The 23,402-nt window shown below is 42.9% G+C and overlaps 1 protein-coding gene across 3 annotated transcripts in view; it reads right to left on the bottom strand.

The window, feature by feature from the left end:
* Positions 1-23,296, bottom strand: part of PLCB4 (phospholipase C beta 4) — a 186,483-nt gene extending 163,187 nt beyond the window's left edge. For 2 of the 3 annotated variants that reach the window (XM_041417200.1, XM_041417198.1), the window contains exons 1-2: positions 16,030-16,053; positions 3,849-3,908 (exon numbers count right to left, since the gene is read on the bottom strand). The gene's annotated coding sequence lies outside the window, so the exon portion shown is untranslated. Of the gene's footprint in view, positions 1-3,848; positions 3,909-16,029; positions 16,054-23,244 lie in introns of those variants that run through there. The other variant, XM_041417199.1, reaches the window with a different exon arrangement.
* Positions 23,297-23,402: the final 106 nt, after the last annotated feature.

Here is a 23,402-nt window from a genome sequence, read left to right on the forward strand (position 1 = left end):
CAGAAATGACATTTCAGAATGTTATTTATCAGGTCTGCTTTTGGGCCAGCTCAGTCCCTGATTCCCTCCTCACACAGGCTTTTGGTGTGAACAAGCATCCAGGGACAAGAAATTAGTCTCCATTCTCACTCCCAGCCTCTATTTTCTTTATCACAAGTGTCAGTTTAAATGTAGATGAAACTACAGAGACCCTGACAACTGAGACAGTCACACCTGCCATAAATTATCAGTATGCTTTTGTTATCACTTGCTTTTAGCTCCCAGAGCTCTGCCTCCTCTCCAAACCAACAATCCTTCTCAGGCTGAGCCCTTTGCCACTACATACGTTTTCTGTTCCTTCCATGCTCACCTCCCTCACATAAATGTCTGCACAATGCTGGATTTTGCTGTAATTAAACAGAACAGTCTTCCAAAGGAAAGCACAAAGACAACGACATGATCACAAGCAGCAGGGAATATTTGGAAAACAATACTTCATCTGGATGCAGTAAGCTTCATTTATTTTTCTTTTGCCTCTCTATTTTTGCTTTATACTGTTGACTCCAAGTTTTAATGACCAAAGATATTTTAGGCATTCCTGACCTAGAAATGTGCTAAGAATAAGAGAACTTTATTATAAAGAAAACATTGGCCATCTGAAGGGAAACTCAGAGTATACCCCACCTTAGTGAGCTATGCATGCTGCTTATGAACAGCAGATAAGTTTTTAGACCTATAAGGACACAATTTCCAGAAGACAGAGATTACATGGAAAAAGAATCAGATAGGCTGTAGGATTCAATGGACCTGATTAAGAGAACAGTTCATGGCTAAAATGGATGCAAAATCCAGCTCAAGTAGAAAATACCTCCACAAAATATGTTTATTGCTGTGTTTTCAGGAGCAGTAAGAAGATATCCAGTGGAGACACAGCCTAAAGCCAGGAGTGAAAACCTCTTTATTTTGACAACAGCAGTGTGAGCAAATGGCTTTGGTCCCTAACAAGAAGGGCAACTTTCCCTTATTTTCTCCCCTATAAAGTGTCACTTCCATTTGGGACCAGTTACCATGCCCCTTATAATTACCAGGCAGCAAATAGATTGGGACTAAAACTCATCCTAAATTATGCTCAGTAGGTGTGAGAGTTCCACCCTGGCACAAGAAAAACAAGTGCAAAATAGTTCTGTGATTGCAGCAGGCAGATTACCCAGAGGGAACTCCATCAAGGTTTGGCCAAGGAATGCTGCTCTCAGCTCCCCAACTCAGAGATACAGTGACACACAAGTACCCACAGGAGCACAGGTAATTTAATCAAAAGTGCACATGCCAAATAGACTCTGTCCTTCACAAAAAAGGTCTGCAATTCTGTAAATATACCAGAGGGATCTTATTTCACCTCCATAAAAATCAACTGTGAAGTGTTGATGAATAAAATCAATGAGCTAACTGCGAGGAGCAGTACATTGTTTTAATTATTATTCCAATCAGGAATGCCTAGTGAACATCATGCCCAGTTTCACACTACAAACGTGAACAGGCATTCAGCCCTCTCTCCTTTCAACAGTGTTGGAAACCACCCTTTAAATAAAGGATTTTCTTTGGCTAGTTTTCTCTTCAGCTCAATCTCTTTCAGACTAGGAGCGGGGGTCAAAGTTCCTGCAGCTCCTGATTATTCAATAACATGACTAATGCTCTCCTAAGGGGAACATGATTACAGGTAAATGATGTGTTATGATAAAGGCACCATCTCCCATTTGCACAGGCCTGCCCTCCCACCCACCACTATGTAAACAGAATAAACCTTTAAGGATGCACTGCCTGACCTCATCTCCTGAAGAAATACTGCCTGGAATCACACTGTAATGAAACACAGGACAGCACAGAATGGCCCCATTTAATCTTTAACAATATGATATTTTAACAGGCTTCTACCCAGAAAACCTCTCCCAGGCACCCTCAATGCAAGCAGTATTAACTGCAGCATGCTGTTCACAGACCCTAAAACTGGCTGTACAAATTGTGACTGCCTGGGGCTACTTCTGTTTTCTTATGGAGCCAAGTTCTCCTCATATTTACTTGATGCAAAAAGTCAGGAGTTTTGAAATCTGCTGTTCCTTTTTTCCACAAAGTTTTTGAGGTCTTTGACTTCCAGGATGCTGTGATATGCCTATGGCATATCCTTCTTCACGCTATGTTGAAATGGTTAAAAAGAGGATCCAGTGGAAAATGAAAAGCAACATCCCTAATTTCCTTCACTAACTCCAAATGGGCTTTCTCATCTAATATTTACTCTTATTTTGAAAGCATCAAACTTATCAGACACTCCAGGTAAACTCATTCATCTCCTATTCCTTTGTCACTTTTAACAAATGAACCAACAGTTCTGCCATTAATGGGAATTCATTCTAAATCTCTTACTAGTAAGATTTCTACTGTTGCACCTGGATAAGAAGTCAGCCCCATCTGTATTTTCAGACCATTGCTCTACAAAGATATTTACAGAAGTTTCTACTTTCCAAGAAAGCTATTTCTGGCAAACGTAGGCTTATTTTTTTCTTTTTCAATTATTTTAAACTGTACTTGTGCCCACAGAAGAATTATTTTTATCAGTTACAAATAAACAAACCAACTGTGACAGAACACCAGGTCACAGTGCAGCAGATTCCCAAATGCTTGTGGCACAGACTACATGGATAAACCAACAATCCAGGAGTGAAAAACAAGGAAAACAAGTCTGTTTGAATCACTAATGCCAAGGTAGGATAGGTAGAATACTGCCTACAACCTTTGTACCATTACTTCTAATTCTACAATTCTAGATAAACACCACAACCACATCCTTTGGTGTCAATGACTTTTTCTGCAATGAAATTTTCCTGCTGAAGATCCCTTTAGAGCAGATCCATCAGCAACTGGAATCCTCATCTGAGATTTCTCACGATTTCATTTCAGACCACATCGGAGAACTCTCGTACGAATTTAGGCGTGGTTTTAGAAGAACAGTTAAAAGCAAATGCACCATCTCATCATTATCACTTCAAAAGTCATGCATGAAGTCTGCTCTGCACCTGTGCAGTACAACAGGAATCAGAGAACTCATCTAAACCCAGCTTGAGGTCTCAGTCGGGATCAGCCAGAAACTAAAATTTACCACAGCAACTTTTTGAGCCTGCTCAAGGCCTGGATTGCTAAAGCAATTGTAATTTTGTGCCAGCTTGGGGCTTCTGGAGCAAAAGTAGTTTTCAGACAGCAGAAGCCAAAAGGGTAAGAACCCTGTATGCCAGTGGGATGGATAAAACTTTACTCAGACTAGGAAGGAACATAAGTTGGCATGCAAGTGACCCATCCCTGAGTACTAGAAGAAAGTAAAAACCTTGTTCTCCCCAAACATAAAGTGAGAAGAACCTGCTCTTCTCACAGGAACACAGAGACTCTAGAACTTCAATTGACTTTGCAGCTGTTTAGGAACAGTTATCACTGGAGTTTATTGGGCCTGAGGGGGAGCACACAAAAGAACAATTTCTGCTCATCCAAACCTTCCAGAATGCTAGACTCCAAAAAGATAAGGCCTCTGAGAACTGTGAATACCCACATCTGCCAGTGTCTGACCAACCTCACACGTACACACTTCCTTCATGCCAGGATGCCTGGTGTCAGGAGAGCACAGCATCCTCGGAATGTGCACTTCTGATCTAAATTTCTAATAACTTCTCTCCTCTCATGAACCCCGACCGCTGCTTTTTCAGGACACATTTTTCATTCTACTGACATGGGCAGTGCAGCATTGCAATGGTAAACCGTATTTTAAACTGGAAGTTGATCATCTAGTAAAAAACAATTAAAATACTAAAAGAACAAGAAATGCATACCTTTTGAAAATCACAAGTTGTTCTGTAGAAATTCACATTGTAGAAAATGTCTTCCTTTCCCTTAAAAGAAAAAAAAAAGAAAAAGAAAAACCTTAATTGTGCATATTCATATTTAATTACCTAATAAAATCACAGTAAACTACTTCAAGACCTTCTTTTTCCTCCAGAAATAATTTCTCCTTATGGATCAGAATATTTACACTGTAGCAAACAAACACTGAGTGCTCAGTGAGTTTTCGTTTGAAGTTCATTTTATTTTGAAATCCCTGTTATTTAAGCAGAAGCATCATAGCTGCAGGTGACAGGAACACATGGCACCCATTCTTCCAAGCACTTAAAACTAGAAGGTGACACAATGGAGACTAAGGATGGAGCAGTGTGTCAGGAGCAGGGAAAATAAAGTATTTTATTTTGAGACATACCATCAGGTCTCTTTATCATCCAGCTCTGGGTAAAAAGTAAATGATGCCATTGTTATCAGTGCTAGAATGTACTTCCTCCACTGCTTTTGCCAACACTTTGGAAGGATGAAAGCATCCTCTTCTTGTGTCCTTCCCCATCTTTGGAGGGGAAGGGGCAGCACAGGGGCACAAACACTGCTGTCCCTCTGAGCAGTACAAGTGGGCAGGGCTGCTTTGGTGGTGTTCCTTTCCACCCCTCTTTTTTTTCAAATGCACAAACCCATTGATTCCCACCTGTAAGACCTAAGTGTGAGACCTTAAACTGCACGTGAGCACAACAGCTCTTCAGCAAGCAAAGCAGCAGGTTTGCACAAACAGCAATGAAAATGACCAAAGAGTGCTCCAAAATGAAATCAGATCCAAATTCACATTAGAAATCCTTCAAGTGTCTTCAGCATTATTGAAAATAATAGGAAATTGACTGCTGCTTTTTCAAATTAATCAAGAGCTCCTGCACATTAGATCAGAAGCTGTATTTTTCTCTCTTCCATCAAGCTTCATCTTTTTTCCTTTATAGAAAAAATAAATTGAAGCCTAAAGTTGAGAACATCTCAATATCCACTAGGTGCTTACACAGAATTAAATTTGACCTCATGCTCTTCAGTTTTATGAGGTTTAAGTTTTATGAGAAGAAGAAAAAAAAATCTCAGTATTAGAAACAGATTGCAGAAAACAAGTGTCTCAGCCTGTTGTGGGTCTAGCATTTGCATTGAGAACTCATGGTACATAAAACACCCCGAGTATGAGACCAGAGGGACTGAGAACCACAGCAATCACAATTACAGCAATGAGGGCAGTTAAAGAAAATAGTTTCCTCCTCTGCTGAATCCTCCCAAAGTTGCCAAAAAGGTCCATTAAAAGAGAAGATGTTTCAAATCATAAATAGCAATGCTGAGAGGATGATGGCTACGTACTTTGTTCTCAATAAATATTGACAGCACGCTCTTCTAGTAAGAGACTACACAGTGATTTCAATTATTTTTGTAATTATTTTTCCAATGCCTCAAACTCTTTCATTTTGCTGGTGCACTTTCAGACTGACCTCAGCAGCTCATAATTACATGACAAGATACCACTGGGTCTCCAGAACTTGGCAGCTCCACACAAAAGCATCCTTACACTTACTTCTGGGTCAGCTAGAGCCAGCTTCACGCTAAAATAAACTCCCTGTCCAAAACACGCCTGTGCTGGGAAAACAAAGACATGACAAGGCTATTTTCAAGCATACAACCTGCTCTGTTAGTCTGCAACCAGAGACACACCTCTGCCCTTTTTGTTCTCCTGCAGAGTGCAGTCAGATTTCAGCAGGGTTACATCAGCGTGGGATCCAGCCCAGCTCCAGTGGAAGCAGGAGCATCCCAGCAGCCCTAATGCACATACCAGAAACACAACCTGCTTCCCCACTGGTTTTAATCATCCACAGCTTTCTGGGCAGAACTGCCACTGGGCCCTGAAATTTCTCCTGTTCCATGTAAACACACAAGTACAATCTCATAAATTTAACCAAGAAAATCAGTTTCTTTTTAGCTATGCAAATACCAAAAATCTCTCTCTCTGTCTTTCCACCAGTTAAGTATTTCTTCAGAAGCTTGTTTGTGTCCAAAATCTCCAGTGGCCCTTTCAGCAAGCCTGTAAATTCTTTGAGGGAAACAGAGCCAGAGTGAAGTCTCACTTCCAGAAGCAGTGAGCAGCTTGTAATTCCCAGGAACAGGACGAGTGATGGAGGAACAGACAGTGGCTGCAGCCTCAGCTCTGCCCTTCATGCCAGAGCTGGGTGTCAAGGCTAAAATACAAAAACCCCACAATTTTAATTTTTCTCATCTTCTAAAGAATTTTTTTTTTTTAACGTGAATAAGCTGGTCTTAAGTACCTTGATGCCTGCCTTTTTTTTTTTTTTTTGTAAAGGATCTTTAATTTGATGTTCCTCACTTCCTGAACACCTAACTAGATATCACAGGATTTCAGCTGCACCTGAACACTAGGGCAGGTGTAAAGGCATCAAATTCTGATGTGGCCAGTGTTCATTTTGGCCACAACACACATTTCTTCACTACTGTTCAGTAAGGCACAACGTGTTTCTTCACTGGCACCTGGCCTTTGCATTCACCCCAGGGGTTTCCTCTCTTCACCACCTACCCCTTTATAAGCTACAAGGAAAAGACTTCCTTTTGCCAAAGACCCAGCTGAATCATAATGACCCTTCAAAAGGATGGGCAGCCTTCGTCAAGACTCTGGGATTGTCAACAGATTCTTTTTCTTTTATTTTTAGTTTCAAGCAGAAAACAAGTTTTCATCCAGAGGCATCCATCATTCAAGGTTCTTTTTCACCTGTCACTCTGAAATGCTCAGAGAAAATGACAAGTGCACACTTCTGCAAGACTTTCCCATTGATGGACACTTGGTTACAGACAATCACCTCCTTGAGTTACCCAGAGTATAACTTTAGAATTCCAATAAGGACCTTTTGCCTCATTCTAATTAAAAGCAAAGTACAAGCACCCAATTTAGAAAAGACCATTAGAGACTTAATTTAAATATGACAATTTTAGTCTGTCAATATACTGAAATGATCATTACCTTCCAAACCTTCTCTCATTTTGTGCCGAAAAGCAGCTTCGACCATAGCTGATTAGTTAATTTTAGCCACACAACTGTTAACATTTTTCAGACATGAATTGCCTGTACATCCCTAATCCGGTAGCTTCTAAAAAGGTCCTTTCTTTCTTTGCATTTTTTTTTTCAGGATCTAGGAGTAAGAAAAAAAACCCAAAGCAAAGCAAAAGAAGAGGCAAGCACACAAGGCAGGAGGTAAAGGTGAAGAATTCCCTGTCACTCTGGCCATCAGTGAGGGATGTGGTGTCAGCAGCCTGCCTCCCAGCAGCTCTGCCTCCCCCGGGCCAGGCTGCTCCTGCACAGCGCTCACTCCTGGGAGGCTGCTGAGAAAGCCAGCTCCTTCCTGCCGTGGAGCCTGGCCAGGGACATCAGGCTGTTGCTGCTGACATGCTCCACACATAATTCGGTGGCTTCCTGCTCGAGGCATTACATAATTTGAGCCTCTGGCATATCTTCCTGGAACGTTTCGTGTGCTCGCCCACAGGATCAGCAGCATCTTCAGCTACCAGCAGCTCTGCACCTTTTCTGCACTGGTTCTGACCTGAGATGGCTGCTCATCCCAAGTGAATACTAACTTGACAGTATGACTCCCAAAACAGACAAAAGAAGCAGGTAACCACACAGAATTAATGGTCACAGGAATACCACGATGGAAATCACTTTAGAAACCACAGAGCTCTATCAAGGGCTGTTGCATTCAGCTTCACTAAAGCAGAAACTTTATTAACCAAAGAGGGCACGCAGCCTCCTGCCAGTACCACACACAAGCCACCCCACAAGCCCTAAATCTGCCTCCAGCCACGAAATCCTGAGTCAAGAGAGCTCTTGACTCGGGATCAATGTGCATGTAACTAAATTGAAGGGTACAATCACTCCTTGATGTTCGCTGAGCCAGACTCAGGGCCCTGCCCTCCTGAAACAGGCAGGCTGTTTCCACAGAGATGTCAAGTACTTGGAGCCCAGAGATTCCATTTCATGAAAAGCATATCAATCGATAATAAAGTACACCCTCCAAAATGATGTGTAGATAATAGAATCTTGTGGACCTTTTCCTACAGAGAGTGAGTTATATTTATATGACAAACCCCACATAATTTAAGCCAAGCAATAAACAAGAGCAGCATTTGAGCAATATAGAACAGTTATTACAAACTCTTATCAGCATGCAAATGTAATAGCACCAAGATACACAATCTGCAATTTGACTCAGACAATTTCAGTGTGTCTTGGATGTCATTATATACTGTCCTACAGCTCCTGCAGGGAATTTTACCTATGGCTTAGGAAAGTTATTATTTTTTATTTTTTCTTTTTTTTCTGTGGGAATTCTTAATTTTTAGTCACCTCTAGTAATTCTCTGGAACCAAAATCACTGTGCTGCAGTTTAAAAGGTTTTCAATCTATGAAATTACTCAGTGCTGATGAAAGCATTAACAATCCAAGACTTCATTTACAGCATTACAAAGAATCCAGGTCAATTATGGGTAAATGCTTTTACTCAGCTTGGGCCAATGAAATTAATTATTATCATAAAAACCTGCACTCCAACCAAGAGTAAAGTTTAAGAGTGTCTCACCATATTGAAAGAGAACAGAAAGGAAGGAACAGGCCTGGGCTCCAGCATGAAAGTGGGCAGCTAATGGGAACATGCAGCAGGTGACAAGATGGGAAGAGGATGGACACGCCTTTGAGGCCAGCAAGCCAGCACTTTGGATCACAAAGATAAAATCTGATGTCTCCAGGGGAAGCTCAGCACCATCACATAAATCCTAGTGCAGCCTAATAGTTCTCTTTGGGATGTACTCCGTGTTCCAGAAACTGGGAGCGCGCTCCTTGCCAACCTGGCTCTGAAATGTAGGCCAGCAGCTCCAGCGTGCCGCGCTGTGATCTGCGCTTTTCATCCCAATCCTCCACCACAGCAACACAAAGGGATTAAGCAGCATTATTCTTCCCCCTGAATATTTACTGAGATAATTACATCCCATACTATAATACAAGATTATTTTGCACAGTATAAAATAACACAGCATGGAAACCACATTATTTCATGGAAACCTCTTGGTCCCATCACTCTTGGGCGAGTACATGGCTGATCATGTTGGGCATGCTCCTCCAGGAAAGTTTAACAGCAAACTCTTCCAAATGTACCAAATAGACGCACTCAGCTTCTTCATACAGTCCCTTTTTTTGGCAATCACATTTTTAAAATTATTTCATAAAGCATTATTAACGACTAAAGCCATCTGTGTTTCCAGAGAACGCTCCTTTCCATCCTTTCTTTCCTTCCTACTGGGCTGCACAGTAAAGATTTTTTTATTTACAACCACTTTTATGCCAGCAGACGTTACGCCACACAAAACTGCTTTGCTGCAAGTTGAAGAAGAAAGTGGTGGGAAGAAGTTTACATAACCAGACATCATCAACAAAAGCAGGAGAGCCTGGCAAACCACAGGCCGCAGTCATTTAATTCACACAAATCTCTCTTCCCCCTTCTCACTCTGCTTTCCAATTTGTTTTAATTCCATAGGAGGATCTGACTGGCAGTCACTCCATAATGCATTGCAAGGTTGAAATGCCAGCAGCTTTTCTTGTCTCGACAAAATGTACAGAGCAGAAATTTAATTACAACTGGTTCGAACGCACTTTTGTTTTGCTTCTACCCACCTGGAACACACAGCCCGTTTAAAGTAAACACGTTTAGTCACTGGATAATATGAAGTATAAAAGAAAAGTTACACTGTAATAAACAGAGATACATTTAAAAACAATTTTGATTTCTTATCGCTGAACCTGGCTGTAACCAGCTAGCTGAAAGTAGCATTACTGTGATGGAAATAGCGTGGTATTTCAATGCAAGAAAGTAAACATATTCTCCCAGACTCTAGCACAGCAGTTGAAATCCACCCAAGAAAACCATTTGCATTATCGGTGTGCATTATTCTGCCCTAACGTTTTGACACTGAGTTTAAACATTAAGCTGGGAGTACAATGCCTCTTTTTTAAACTAATGCAATTTCTTGGGGCAAAATCTGATATGGCCAGCCAGATTTCCTGAGTGCTAGTTTCTCCTAAGGAAAAAAAGAAAAAAAAAAAAAAAGAAAAAGGAAAAAAAGAGACATCAGTTTAATTTTGATTTGTCCAGTAAACAGATCAAAGCATTGCAGATCTGCAGAGGAGGTTTACAAAGCCTCATTGTGCAAACATCCTGGGCCTGATGCTGCCAGCTGCACTGAAGCAAATCTCATCTGATGGCAGCCAGTGCTGGTTTCTGCTACATTGTCCAATGCAAAAATTTACACTTTAAAGGGAAGTCAAAATCTTTGAAGTTCCACTTGATCAAAAATTACTAAAACATGCAGCTTGAATTTTTAGGCTGATCTTAAACACATGTAGCTGGAAATGTTTCACACTTCTACTCTGGTGCTTATATACCAAAAGCTGTGTTCAGCTCTAGGCTCCTCCTAGTCCAGTGCAATAAATTCTTTGGGTGAAGGAGCATTTTTAACAAATATGTACAACGCCTAAAACAGAGATTCCAGAACCACTGTTAGATCATTGAGGACTGCAAAGTGTAAATAATTTTTAGCATAGCTGGAACATCTTTCTAGATCTATGCTTTGTAAGATTGCAATTTCTGCCCAGCCCCTTCTACTTCTTTTCTCATCCAACTGAGCAGTTGAGCTTGTTCAGGGTTTGCTGTTTGCTGCCTTTCCCAGAACCAAAGAAAGAGGGAGGAAACAGAAATGACACAACCCATATAAATTAGTTTTAAAATGTTCAGTGGTAGGCCTGATGTCCGCAGCTACTTTGATTCTTTGCAAAAGAAAATTCCTTTTTATACATGCATATATGGTTTTCACTTGAGTGTTCCTTTAAGCCAGCTTTCCTGATTCAGACTTGTCCATACCATTTTTATTGCCAAAGAAATTTAAAAAAAAAGAAGAAAAAGGTGTTCCTGAGTTATGTTCTGACTTAAAAGATTGACACAGGGAATCCTCAAACTAAGAAAGAACACCAAGAAGAACATTGTCATTTCTGCTGCAAGACTGCTGTCAATGTCCATATGCAAAAACACTGCTTGATAAATATCCCGTAACAGACTGTGCTTCTAAAACTGAAACTTTGCTCTTTTTGGGCTACAAATCAAAACTGGATCTGTTGCATAACAAAGGAATTAAAGATGATGGCCTCTAGCACTGCATGGCACACGAGTGTGAGCAGTGTGAGCAATGCCTTGCTCCATACATTACCCTGCACCCCTGGGAGTTCACTGGCAGAGCATGGCCATGGCCCTGATTTGCTACAGTTTGATTTCCAAGTCAAGGTCAAGAAGTAATTTACCAGGATCCCTGTTGCTAACACACATGGGCTGCAGGCTTTGGGGAAGTCATCTCGCCAGGTTAAAAAAGGTCTCAACAACTGGGATGTAAAGAGATTAAATAGTCTGAAAGCTGCTTTATACCCTTAGGTACTTCAGCATGTTGGACTGAACAGCATGGATGCCATTTCTTTTTAACCTGCATATATCTGTTCTGTATAGACATTTGAATTAAAAACACTGTTTTGCAGTGTATTCTCTCATCTGAGGTATCAGCAAATGGGCATCAAGCAGGTTAAATAAAATTAACACAGAATGCATTGGAATAAATGCCATAAAATAAATAATGCAAGGATAGTCCCTGCCCCAGAAACCTTGCAATTTAGGCCATGAACAAAGAATCCTTAAGGGATCATACCAAACCTACCTCACATTCCTGAGCTGACATTTACATTGTGCTGTAGTTCAGTTCATACTTTCAGGGCTGGAGCTGTGCTCTTGTTCCGATGTGCAGTGCTGAAATCTGCTCTGGATCTCCTAGTTCACAAGGCAGTGAGCCTTCTTGTCAGGCATTATCATGACATTTAAGACAGATATTGAAAAATACCTAATCAGAACACTGTGGGTGAGGGCGTGTGTCGTACTGTATTTAACCCAAGACTTGCTTTAGAACAAAGAAATCTAAAGTGTGACCAGCTATGCCCATACCCAAAAGACAGGAGGAGAGAGAAAGGGGACAAGGTGATGGAATTACCAAAACAATACCAAGCAGCTTTCTGTCTGAGCCCCTCTCCTCCTGTGTACAAAGGGTTACCTGTCCTAACCCAGGAGTGCCACTGTTCCTCCTACAGGATCAAAAGCGCCCTCACTGCCACTCCTTGCTCGGCTGAAATCGAGCTAAAAATTCATTCTGAAATTATATCAGTCTCAACATGGCCATCTAAAATTCCACCAGTACCTCTCCATCCTTAAAAAGTGAATGCTTTTGACATCTGATCTGACAAACTAGAAGGCTAGAGCCAGCTTTGTGGATGTACACTTTGTTTGGAAGGATAAACGGAGCCCCATCGGATGTGTAGACCAGAGGGAACAAATAAAGTTCTGAAATTAAGGTCCCAAATTAACTGTTTCACCTGCAAAAACTACAGACTGATTTAATCAATCTCCAGCTCCGGAGGGCTGGGTTTGTGCACTTGCAGAGTGCTGCACTCAGGTCAGTTTTTTCCTCATACATGGCAAATCCCCCTGCCAAGTCCTGACACTATTTGGATTCTCGTTACCTTTCCTTTGTTAGGTCAAATTTCAAGATTAAAAAAAAGAACAAAACAAAACCACACACTGCCAAACAATAAAAGAGAAGCTATTATCTATCAGACAGAACAGCTTTTTTCCCATTACCTTCCCTTTGAAAGGGGAAAGGAATGAAGCATTGAGTGGACAAACACCATTTTGGCCTATGAATCATCCCTGATAAAACTGCAGATGCACAAACCCAGTCACAACAGTAAGAGAGATCAGATACATTTCAATAACCATCCAAAGGCCCCTTAGGTGAGGCAGGATGATCTTGAATTGAATTTTGAAATGCAAGGCTCAAATGGACTCAGGTTACTTGCTTGCACACCCAAGCTCTGTCAATAGACAGTGCTGAAAAGGAAGAGCCAAATCTTGTTAAAATTATGTTTCGGTCACTAAGAGAAGTGCTAATTACCAGCTGGACTGAAGACCACTGAGATAAGCAAAACATTCCCTGCCATGGCCCTTTAGACAACATTTGTTGATTTCTAAAACCCAAGATGTGATGATAGCAGGAAGAGATGGAAGGAAGAAAAGGATTAATCCACTTTCAGTCATGTTTAAATAAACCCTCCTTGAAATTATTTAAAATTAACTGAGAAGCATTACCTTTTTATCAACTTCTACAAAAAGAAAGGCAGCCAGAAATTTATTTGTGTAATTAATGTGATATTCATGTATACTGAAGCTCTTTTTAATTGAAACTATAAGTTGGCTTTTTAGTAACTGAAGGATTTCAGGTAATGGCTTATGAAATCAAGAAATATCACCAGAAAAGTGGTTATAATTTAAATTACCATTTTTTAGTCACTTTTTAAGGAAGAGGTGCAGCTCACTTAAAAAAATACCCTAAGTCTACAATTTTGAAATGCTTACTTATATAGTTTTATAGCTCCTAAAAAAAAAAAGCAAAAAACAAACACAAAACCGACCCCTTACTCTGATAATTACTTCCACTAATGCTTTGAAGAAATGCTTCCATAGATCTTTCAGATGAACCAGGTGAAGCAACACCTTCAATATCCAAGTTTTGGTGAAAATTTGCAGTTATTCATGAAGGTCTTCATGAGCATTTAAACGCTGCTGAAGGCTCAGGCTGTTCTTTTGCTGTGTCCCTTTGCTGAGGGAGTAGAACTCCCTGACAGGAGGTGTAACCAGGTGAGGGTCAGGCTCCTCTCCCAGGAAACCAGTGGCAGGACAAGGGACAAGGTGTCAGGCTGCTCCAGGGGAGGTTTAGGTTGGTTAGACACTGCAGTGGGCTGCCCGGGGCATGGTGGAGCCACCATCCCTGCAGGTGCTTAGGGAAAGCCTGGATGTGGCCCTCAGTGCCATGGTGATGTTGGATCACAGGTTGGATTCAATGATTTCAGAGGCCTTTTCCAACCAACCTGATTCTGTGAAAATTAAGGAATTCAAAAACTAAACCCCCAAAAAGATTAGGGAAAAAATATCTTGTAGTATTATTGTCTTCTGTAAAGAAAACAATTGCACTTAAAAGCAAGAATGAAAATACCCAGCAAACATTCTGACACTAAAAGACAGTGGGATGGAGCCAATTCCTTAAAACCAAATAATGTAACTCTTAACACAGCAGTGCCATTTCCTCTGCCATTTCTACCTGTGAGCATCAAAATCTGTTTTCCAGCTTTCAAAAGCCTCAAACTATCACCACATTGCTCAGCACCTGAATCACGGAAAACCACTCACAGAATCAATCATTTGATGATTCAAAATTACCTGAAAAACTGTATGTTTTTCCACATAATTTCAGATCAGTTCAATTGATGTTTTTAACGTGTCAGATATCTGAGAGCTGCACTTAGATCTTTGTTTTCACAATATTATTATTCATTCATTCTGCTGTGGGGAGGGGAGGTGGTTATTCCAGATTAAAGTGAGCAGTGTCTTTTCAAGGGTAAATTAAAAATTAAAGCAGGATGAGATCAGGGAAGATTACCAGGCACTGTTTATAAACTGAGCATAACTAAATCAAAGGTATATAAATCAGAGCATGCATTTCTTGGCAGATTGATTCAGTTTTGAAAAGTGAAGTGCCACAGACTTCATTTAAAAAAGAATCCCCATCAATAAAGCTCCCTTTTTTTTCAGAAGCAACCTATTTCATGCCAATTCACAGCTACTCCTGTAAAGTATTGCTTTCACCTCATGTGTTTTAAAATACAAGAAGCATTTACAAAATAAATACATGTGTTTGTATAGCAAAGAATTACTGCAAACATACACTTTTGATTTCCCTGCATCTGGAAATGCAGTTAGGTTACATGAGGCTTTTAGTTCACCACAGGAAAGCTGTAAGAAACTAACACACAGGAATCCACATAAACAAAAATCATCACAAATAAGAACAACAACTTTTTTTAAAGAATGCTAAGAACGTTCAAGAGCGTTTTTGAAGTCTTAAAAAAGAGCAAAAACTCCAAAACAATGTCCCCCAAAATCCTGAATAAATCAACTGGTAGACTGTCACTGTAGCCAAAACCCAACAGATGATCTTTTTTTCTGAGACTGCAATCCAAAGATTTAGCACTAAAAATGAAGAAGCAGCAGAGAATATGAATTTTTTTTTATGTGATTTAGAGTACCAGATAAAGGTCTAAGCAAGCTGTGATTCTTCTATCCACACAGGGACCACAACTCTGCAGTACCAACTTCATCAGAATTCTTCCAGATGAACTCAACCAGACCAGCAGAGCTGAAGATTTATCCCTTCTATACCCAGCAAACAAACACACAAGAGGAACAGCAGCCAGCATTTCTCCACAGCAATGCTCACGCAGCTCTCCAGAGAGATAAAAGCAAAAGGCAGAGCACTGATCCTGCTGTTACCCTTTCCTGTCCCTCCAAGGCTCTGTGCACCTTCGCTCCCTGCTGCATCCAGGCAGCTCTGTGACCATCAGCAGCAGCTGGGGTCACGGGAGTGCCTCTGGGGGGTCTCTCTCCCAAGGACAGCCTGTACATCCATCCACAAAAGCACCCCTGCAGGCTACAGAGCCCACCAGCACCTCACCAACTTATTATCTCTCCCGGTTAAGTACCACATGCTTCCTCCATTAATTCCACAGGGAAGAGATGGGATTACTCCAGCAGTGCAAATAGTTTTGTTACCTGATGCAAAGACTACTTTAAGACATTTTCTTGTATAAAGAAACACAGATGAAATGGCACACCAACTATTTTTATATGGCTCTTCTAGATAAGCTCGTGCTCTCATTAGGATATCTCAAAGGAGACCGTTTTATCAACATCTGCTTACCAGGCTTGGCACATTTGCCAATTCCAGCACCTTCTCAGTTTGTAAAGAAAAACAAACAAAAAATTAAAAGCATGCAGAGCCAAACATACACAATACTTTAGGACGCATCCAAGTAGGCAGGAGCCTGCTTGAGAAAAGCAAAACTATACCAGTGATGTGTGAATGCCAAAAAGCAGCAACCTGTACAACTAAAAAAAACTTTGCCCAGTTTGTCCTCACCTGGGCCAAGGTCTTCTCAGAAGTTATTTCTCTTCCCAGCCATCTGGTACAGTCACAGGTCATCAAAAAGCTACTCTGTATTTCATAGCCAAAACCGAGAGCATCAGCAAAAAGAACAGCCAGACTCTGCTACATACTGCCAGATTTGAAGGGCTGGGGGAAAAAGGAAATGAGTCTCCGTATCAGCTGAGTCGCAGCACAGAGTCCAGCAGCCTCCCCCGGGCAAAGGCAGATGCACAGGGGCTGCTCCTGCCAGCCCAGACGGAGGAGAGCCGGGGTCCCCGCGCCCCAGCTGCCCAGCCTGGGGGAACGAGGCAGCGGCTGAGCCTCCTGCCGCCCGGGCTGCCCTATTTGAGCCCTCCGCCGCTCTCCCAGCCCACAGCGCTCCCGCCCCGCCAAGCCCCCACCTTCTCCTCCAGCCCGGGGATTCTCCAATCAAAGCAGATAAGCGCATCATGTGAGGGACGGCAGACACGCTGAGGGGAATTTCCGAGAGCTCCGCCGCACCTGCAGCATCCGCGGACACAGGAGATCTCCGGGGTGAGAACGACAAGCCAGGCAGGGGTGCCAAAGTACCCACGTTACCTGCAGCTCACGGCTCCCACGGCACACTGCAGCACCTCATTTGCAATCTGCTCTGATACACCTGCAACCACATTCCATCTTCCCTTGTCATTTACTGTGTGACCACTGTTCCTAAGCGAATTTTGCTAGGGAAGCAGTACACAAATAACACAGGCTGAAAGACCAGAAAGCAATAATTACTCAGTCTCTTCTTTGCTGATGTCAGACACGCAGTACAGCTCTCCAAATCCACCAGAGCACCCAATTAATCTGCACTAATCCTCAAGAACTATATCTGAAAAACAAGCAGTAAAATCAAATCATCCAACAGCCTCTGCTGTGCCTTACAGTCACCACACCACGCTACCCAACCTCTCCTTTAACACAGCTGAGCTTCCTTCTCATCTCTGCAAAGGAACCTACAGAGAATTCATCAGTCTCTCTTCCTGCCTTCTTCAGAAATGCTTTTCTTTCCACCATCACGGTCCTTCATAGAAAAAATTATACCAATTCTGTTGGGTTCAACAGATCGCGTTAGCCTTGCCAAAGAAACCACTCCATGGCTCAGTTTCCTACTTCCCAATAAGGCATTCACATCCCGTTTCAACACACACTTCACCGAGAGGAATTCTGCAGGAATTATCCTAATTTGTGTACTGAAGAATCGTGTTTCCACAACAGTGTATTTCAAAACAAGCAGGCTCTCACTGCAGCTACCGATCCCTCTCTTCCCTCTGTTTCCTTCAGGCAGTGGCAGCAGCAGTCTGATGGCAGAGATGGAGTCAAGCACGCTGGATCCAGCACACAGCCTGGGCTCAGAGGAGAGAACAGAGCACCTGGGCACGCAACAAGTGCAGCACATACAGCAACGTCCACAGTGGGCATCCCCAGAAAAGAAAACCAAAGGGCAAATGTGGGAGACATGGCAATTTTAGGCATGGGAAATAAATATGTTCAAGGAGTAGAAAAATGGGAGCAGAAAAATCTGTAGAGTTTTGGAATGGTCTACAAGATCAAGGAGGGAAAAATGCCACTTTGGTATGAGAAGTTCTTCCATCCGACCTATCTCGTTCAAGACCATAGCCTACATCTCAGAGAACTCCCTTATTACTTGTTATTTTCCACATCATCAGTGTTCACAGGATCAGGGACACTCTAGATCATTGGAATCCAAGAGATGCTCCTTATTAACCTTTCAAGTCCTTCTTCTCTTTTGCCCCCTTTATTAGTCACTGACCTCCTGGCTGATTACTTCCAGTCTGCAGGAACGTGTGTGCTCAGGCTGAATGTAGAAATTGTTAGAAAGGGAAATTTATCTGTAACTTCAAGAATAAAGAGCCTGCTCTTTCATACCTTTTTCATACCCATTTCCTCCTTACTAAAGTGCTCCCAAAATTTCTGTAGCTGAATACATATCCCGTCTTGGCTGGCATATTGCTAGACCAATTGCAGACATAAATTACTTCTATGTAACTATTTGATAGCTCAAAGACATTTGTAAATTTTTTACCTTCATAATTTCAGATGGTGCTGCACATAGAAACAACAGAATACAAACACCAAGTCCAGATTAAGACTTTTCAAGTAAGTGGTCTATTGATACAACATCTGAGAAGGAACAACGTAGAGGATTTAATTTTAACAGTCCCTTTTAAATCCAGCTCCTGTAATGTTACACATCTGCTCAAGGTCTTCTAGGTTGCAATGTTGCCTCACAAAGGAAGTTACAATTTGAGAGCCCCAAAGTCAACTGAGTAGAACCAGTTTCTTCAGAATCGAGAGGGCAAAGGCACTTTGTTACTTCAGCAACACCAACTTCAACCAGTCTGCAAACAGCCCTTACAACAGAGCACATTCCAAACAGGCTGTCTCACCTCATTTGCCAAAGCTCCCAGTTACTGTTACTGGAGAAAGAACGGGTTCTGATTCTGAGGAAAGATCAAACAAGGGACTCTCAGCTCTCCAGGAGCAGGGCCTCATGGTGGTACAGTTATACATCCCAATAAAATGGAAAGCAAGGCCCTAATTTTGGATGTACGACAGCTGCCAAGCAACTTCTTAACCTGCACTTTGGTCCCTGGCTATTGCGCACAGAAAGGTGAGAGACCCACTATGAGGAACTAGGAGCACCTACGGGTTATAGAATAGATTTTTTATCAGGCAGAGAGGAGCAAACACATAAAGACAGATTATGGATTCACCTGCAAGGTGCTCTTGACACAGGGGAGGACAAGGGATGCTCCACGCTGTACCCAGGGTCTGTCTGTCCCATGACCAGCTGTGAGCCACAGGTGGGACAGGATCACGACCGAGTTTAACAGCACTGACTGGCAATGGAGAAGAACAGGAAACCACAAAGAGATCCAAGCAACAGCCCCATCTGCCACAGAAACCTACACGGTGCAAAAGGCAAGTGGCCTTAAAAGCTGGAAGCCTTGCACTTCTCCCTTTTCATGAGCAGATACACCACATTAACCTAACCTTTCAGTGACACTGCACTGCTCCCCGGGAACAGGCTCTCTCCCACAGGAGACTGACTAGTGCCTCTAAGAACTCTGAAGGTGAAATGAAACATTGTAATCGCTCACAAATACCATTTATCCAAAACTAGTAACAAGGGAAACAGGACACTGTGACTTCATATTAGGCTAGGATGCTCTTCAGAGGAGAGGAAGATGGAGGTTTTGTCTCATTCTTCAAAAACCAAGATTCTTTTGCTGTTGCACAGGTACAACTTTAACAAGTACTTTTTTCAGTGGCTGATATGTAGAATGACTTGTAAGGCAAATTGACCACAGCACTTCACTACCTCGCACAAGCTGATGCTGGTCCTCACAAGGCGGGGATGCAAGTATTGATTTCCTCCAAGATCCCTGCAGGGAAGACATCAGCAGCCCATCACCCAGAAGCCTGCTGGGGAGGAACCTCTACAGCCAGAGCTGAGCTGCACCATCTATTTCTGTGACTCCGGAAGCTGCCTGGGAGCCTCTTGCCCTGAAACTGCAGATTCCCGGCAGCAGCACCCCAAAGACAGTGGTGGAAGGGCTGTTCTGATGCTGCTTCCCATCTTGTGGCACCCTGTTCCAGGCACTCAGATACTTCAGCATGTCCTTCTGGAACAAGGAACTTACTACTAGGCCTAATGAATTCATTCCAGAATGGCTGGGAATCTGTCTTCTTTCACAATTTCACAAGCCTCTTTAGCCATATTTACTAAACTTCCAGAAAGTGCTACCACCATAAGATGGCTGAGCACCAGCAAGATAAGATTTTCATAATTTACTGTTCACAGGGCACGATATAAGCAAAGCAGGATGGCTAATGCCAAAGCACAGTACCTTTGGAATTTATACCACTGATATCCCATATATTCTAACCCTCTACAGGTCAGCTCTTTGGAATACAAAGTCCAAAAATCACATTCTTTTTCTGCAGAAGCAAGAGGACCACAAGACCTGCCCCCAGAAAGTCCTGCCGAATAAAATTCATCTGAGCCTTTGATGCGTGCACATAGGTAATTCTGATGTGGTGCTACGCATGAATCTTTCAGAAGAATAAGATGTCCTAAATAGTATCATCAAAAAACTTTTAAAGAGTTAACAGGCTGGATCATAAACACCTCCATTGTGTGCAACTTCTCCAGACATCAAAGAGTCTTCCCCAAACCAGATGCATTACATATCTTTCAAAATTAGTAAATGTACTCAAGCCATCAATTTTGCAATTTTTGAAGTAGCACAATGCATCTATTTATTAGAGAATGGAACTAAGCCCAGGCTGCTGATTAGCCATCCTACAAATAATGCTTATGCAACCCTTCGTAATGATTTCCACTAACAACCAACCGGAGATTTTATGACTTGGAAAATTTCACTTCTAAACCAATTTACAACACTTCCCAAAATCTAATGGGACAGATGATTGAAACTACAGAAGAAACCAGCCTTCTCCGAAATCAATGAGGTACAATTTTCGTAAGCAGTCTCTCTTAGGTAAGATGCCTGCATTAAGTTGTGGTTCTCATTTCCAAAATTCTCATAACTTCCTCTAGAAAAGGGATTAATTCAATTTTAAGGAAAATATTAAAACAGCAGTTTCAGACTTCAGTCTCTGGCAAATTACGACGAGGAAGGAATAGCAATTGAACTGTTAAAACCACCAGGGAAAGTAAACCACCAAACAATTCAGAAAGCCCACAAAAATGACAAGATAAAAAATGAAACAGAAATACAAAACAAGTTATCTTGGTAAGCACAAAACTTACATCCCTACAAGCTTTCAACACCGTGTACCTAAGCCTGGTGAAAATGAAGCCATCAGTTCCTACACAGCTGTAACAAATACTTGACAGACTTCCAGCACAGCCCCAAGTCCACCATCACAGCCAGATATTACTGGAACAAATGCTCAAAGTCTGCAACACAAGTCAGCAGCGTACATCAAGCCCAAACAACTCGCCATTGTTTTCGAAAAGGTGAAAACAACACAATAATTTGTGTGAAACATAACAAAGAAGTATTTCCTCTGTCAGTAAGGGAAATTCAAATGGCTTCTCTTCCCTGCCCCTTTTGGTCTGTCTCTCTTCCCCTTCAAGGTTCTGTCTTCCCTGCATTCTAAGAAAAAGCAGAGAGTGTAGGTTATGCATAAATTCATGACAGAAAACACTATTTTAGAACAAAGCTCCTGTGCGTGGGTGCACGTCTTTAAAATAAAAGGCATTGTTACTCTCCCAAGTGCATATCCACAGCCAGCAATCAAGTCAGATCCTCACATTTTATTTTGACAGCCACGCTGTGATATTTTCACCAGGGGTTTGACTTTCCTGTCAATACCTGGTTTTTAGCGATATCATCAAGAGCTGAATCCAAACTGACACGTGAAGGCACACTGGTATTAATGGCTGTGGAAGAGAACTCTCATCCTAGAGCTCTGCAATTTAACTACTTCACAAAGTTACCAGTGGCAGGGAGAAATAAATCTGTTCTCAACTCGTATTTAGGAACTGTCTCTGCACAATACAAAATTGCTCGGCTGCATATAACAATAATTATTTTGTAGTTCATGACATTTATTAGGTACCCTTGATCTGCTGAAAGCCTGCAAGAACTGTGGCCATAACACTTGCAGAGTGAGCAGAGTCAGCTTGCTAACACTGCTCAGGTAAGCTCCAGAACGCAGCCCTGAACACAAACGTGTCAGGGAGGAACCTGCTCCATGCCCTGCAGGATCCGAAATGCGACATTCTCGGGACCCTCGTTAACACCGATTAGTAACTGAAAATTCCACGGTGCAACAGCAAGCGCAGTTTGAGAAACACAAACATTATTTACGTATCAATAGAGGATGATGCACACTTTACTGAAGATTTATACTGTGTAAGGCTTTGTGTCAAATCCACCTCTCCTACAGACGCATCCCCATGGACACCTTAACATTATATAAACTCCCCTTGAGATAATGATTATTCTATAACTTTCTAAAATCATCCCCCTTGGGGAAAGTATTACCTAACACACATTAAATACCTCACAAGCGCATTAGATCCCTGGATTTCTACTGGATGCTAGCATAAAAGAATATTTGTACTTTATTTTGAGATATTTCAAAAAAAGGAGACCAGGCTGGATAACTGTAACTGGAAAGGATAAACAGGATTAAGTAACAGGTGTCTGACTGCACATAATTCAAAGTCGTGCATGGAGTACAGTGCACAGCCTTGGAATGGCTATGGAATGGAAATGGAAACATTGCTTTTGCACCTTGCTTTGAAAATCACCAGTATGTGATTTACAAACGTCTTGTAAATTACAACCACACAGACAGAGGCAGCAGGAGCACTTGTATCCCCAGAGACCTTTGGATATATACGAAAGAAAACAAACAATCTTCAAACGTAAGCCTGCGCGAGGGGGGGGGGGGGGGGGGGGAAGGAAAAAAAAGGAAACAAAAAAAGGGACAAAAGTAAGGAAAAAAACCCCACTGCAAGAAAGTTCTACTTAACTGCACAGAAACATTTGTCACACCGCCCAGCACTGACAAAATCCGGATACACTCAGAAACTACAGCAGCGGGGATGAGGGGAGCCGCCAGCGCACACACGGAGGGACACACAGAGGGACCCGCACGGACACGCGTGAACCTGACACGCGTGTGTGCACAGCCCTGCACGTGTGTCGCACACGGCGCGCAGACACACCTGTGTGACACGCACCCACGTACCACAGCCCCACACGGGGGTGAGGGACCCACACGGCCACAGAGCCTTGCGGGAGACAGCGCCACACGTCCGACAGCCCCACACGGCTGTGAGGGACCCACACGGCGACAGACCCTCGCAGGTGACAGCCCCACAGGTCTATGGCAGCCCCACACGCCCGTGGCAGCCCCACAGGTCTATGGCAGCCCCACAGGTCTATGGCAGCCCCACACGCCCGTGGCAGCCCCGCAGGTTTATGGCAGCCCCACACGCCCGTGGCAGCCCCACGCGCTCGCGCCCCTCCCTCACGGCCGGGGGAGCCCAAGGTTACGGCCCGGCGCGGGGGGGGGGCCCCGGGCAGCACCGCTCCCCGCCAAGGGCGCGAAGCCGCGGACACATCCGCGGCCGCCCCCCGTCCCCCCCGCCTCAATGGTGGCCGCTCCCGCCGCCCTTACCTCAAGCGCCCAGGCTGCTTCCTCCTCCTCCTCCTCACGCCGTGCCAGTGTCTGTGTGTGTGCGACCCGCCCGCCCCACAGCGGCGGCGGCTCCTCCTTCCCCCCCTCCCTTCCCTTCCCCTCCCTCCTCCCCCGCCGCCCTCTGGGATTGATAGGCA

The sequence above is a fragment of the Onychostruthus taczanowskii genome, unplaced genomic scaffold, assembly GCF_017590055.1.
Source record: "Onychostruthus taczanowskii isolate IOZ18803 unplaced genomic scaffold, ASM1759005v1 scaffold55, whole genome shotgun sequence".
NCBI lineage: Eukaryota > Metazoa > Chordata > Aves > Passeriformes > Passeridae > Onychostruthus > Onychostruthus taczanowskii.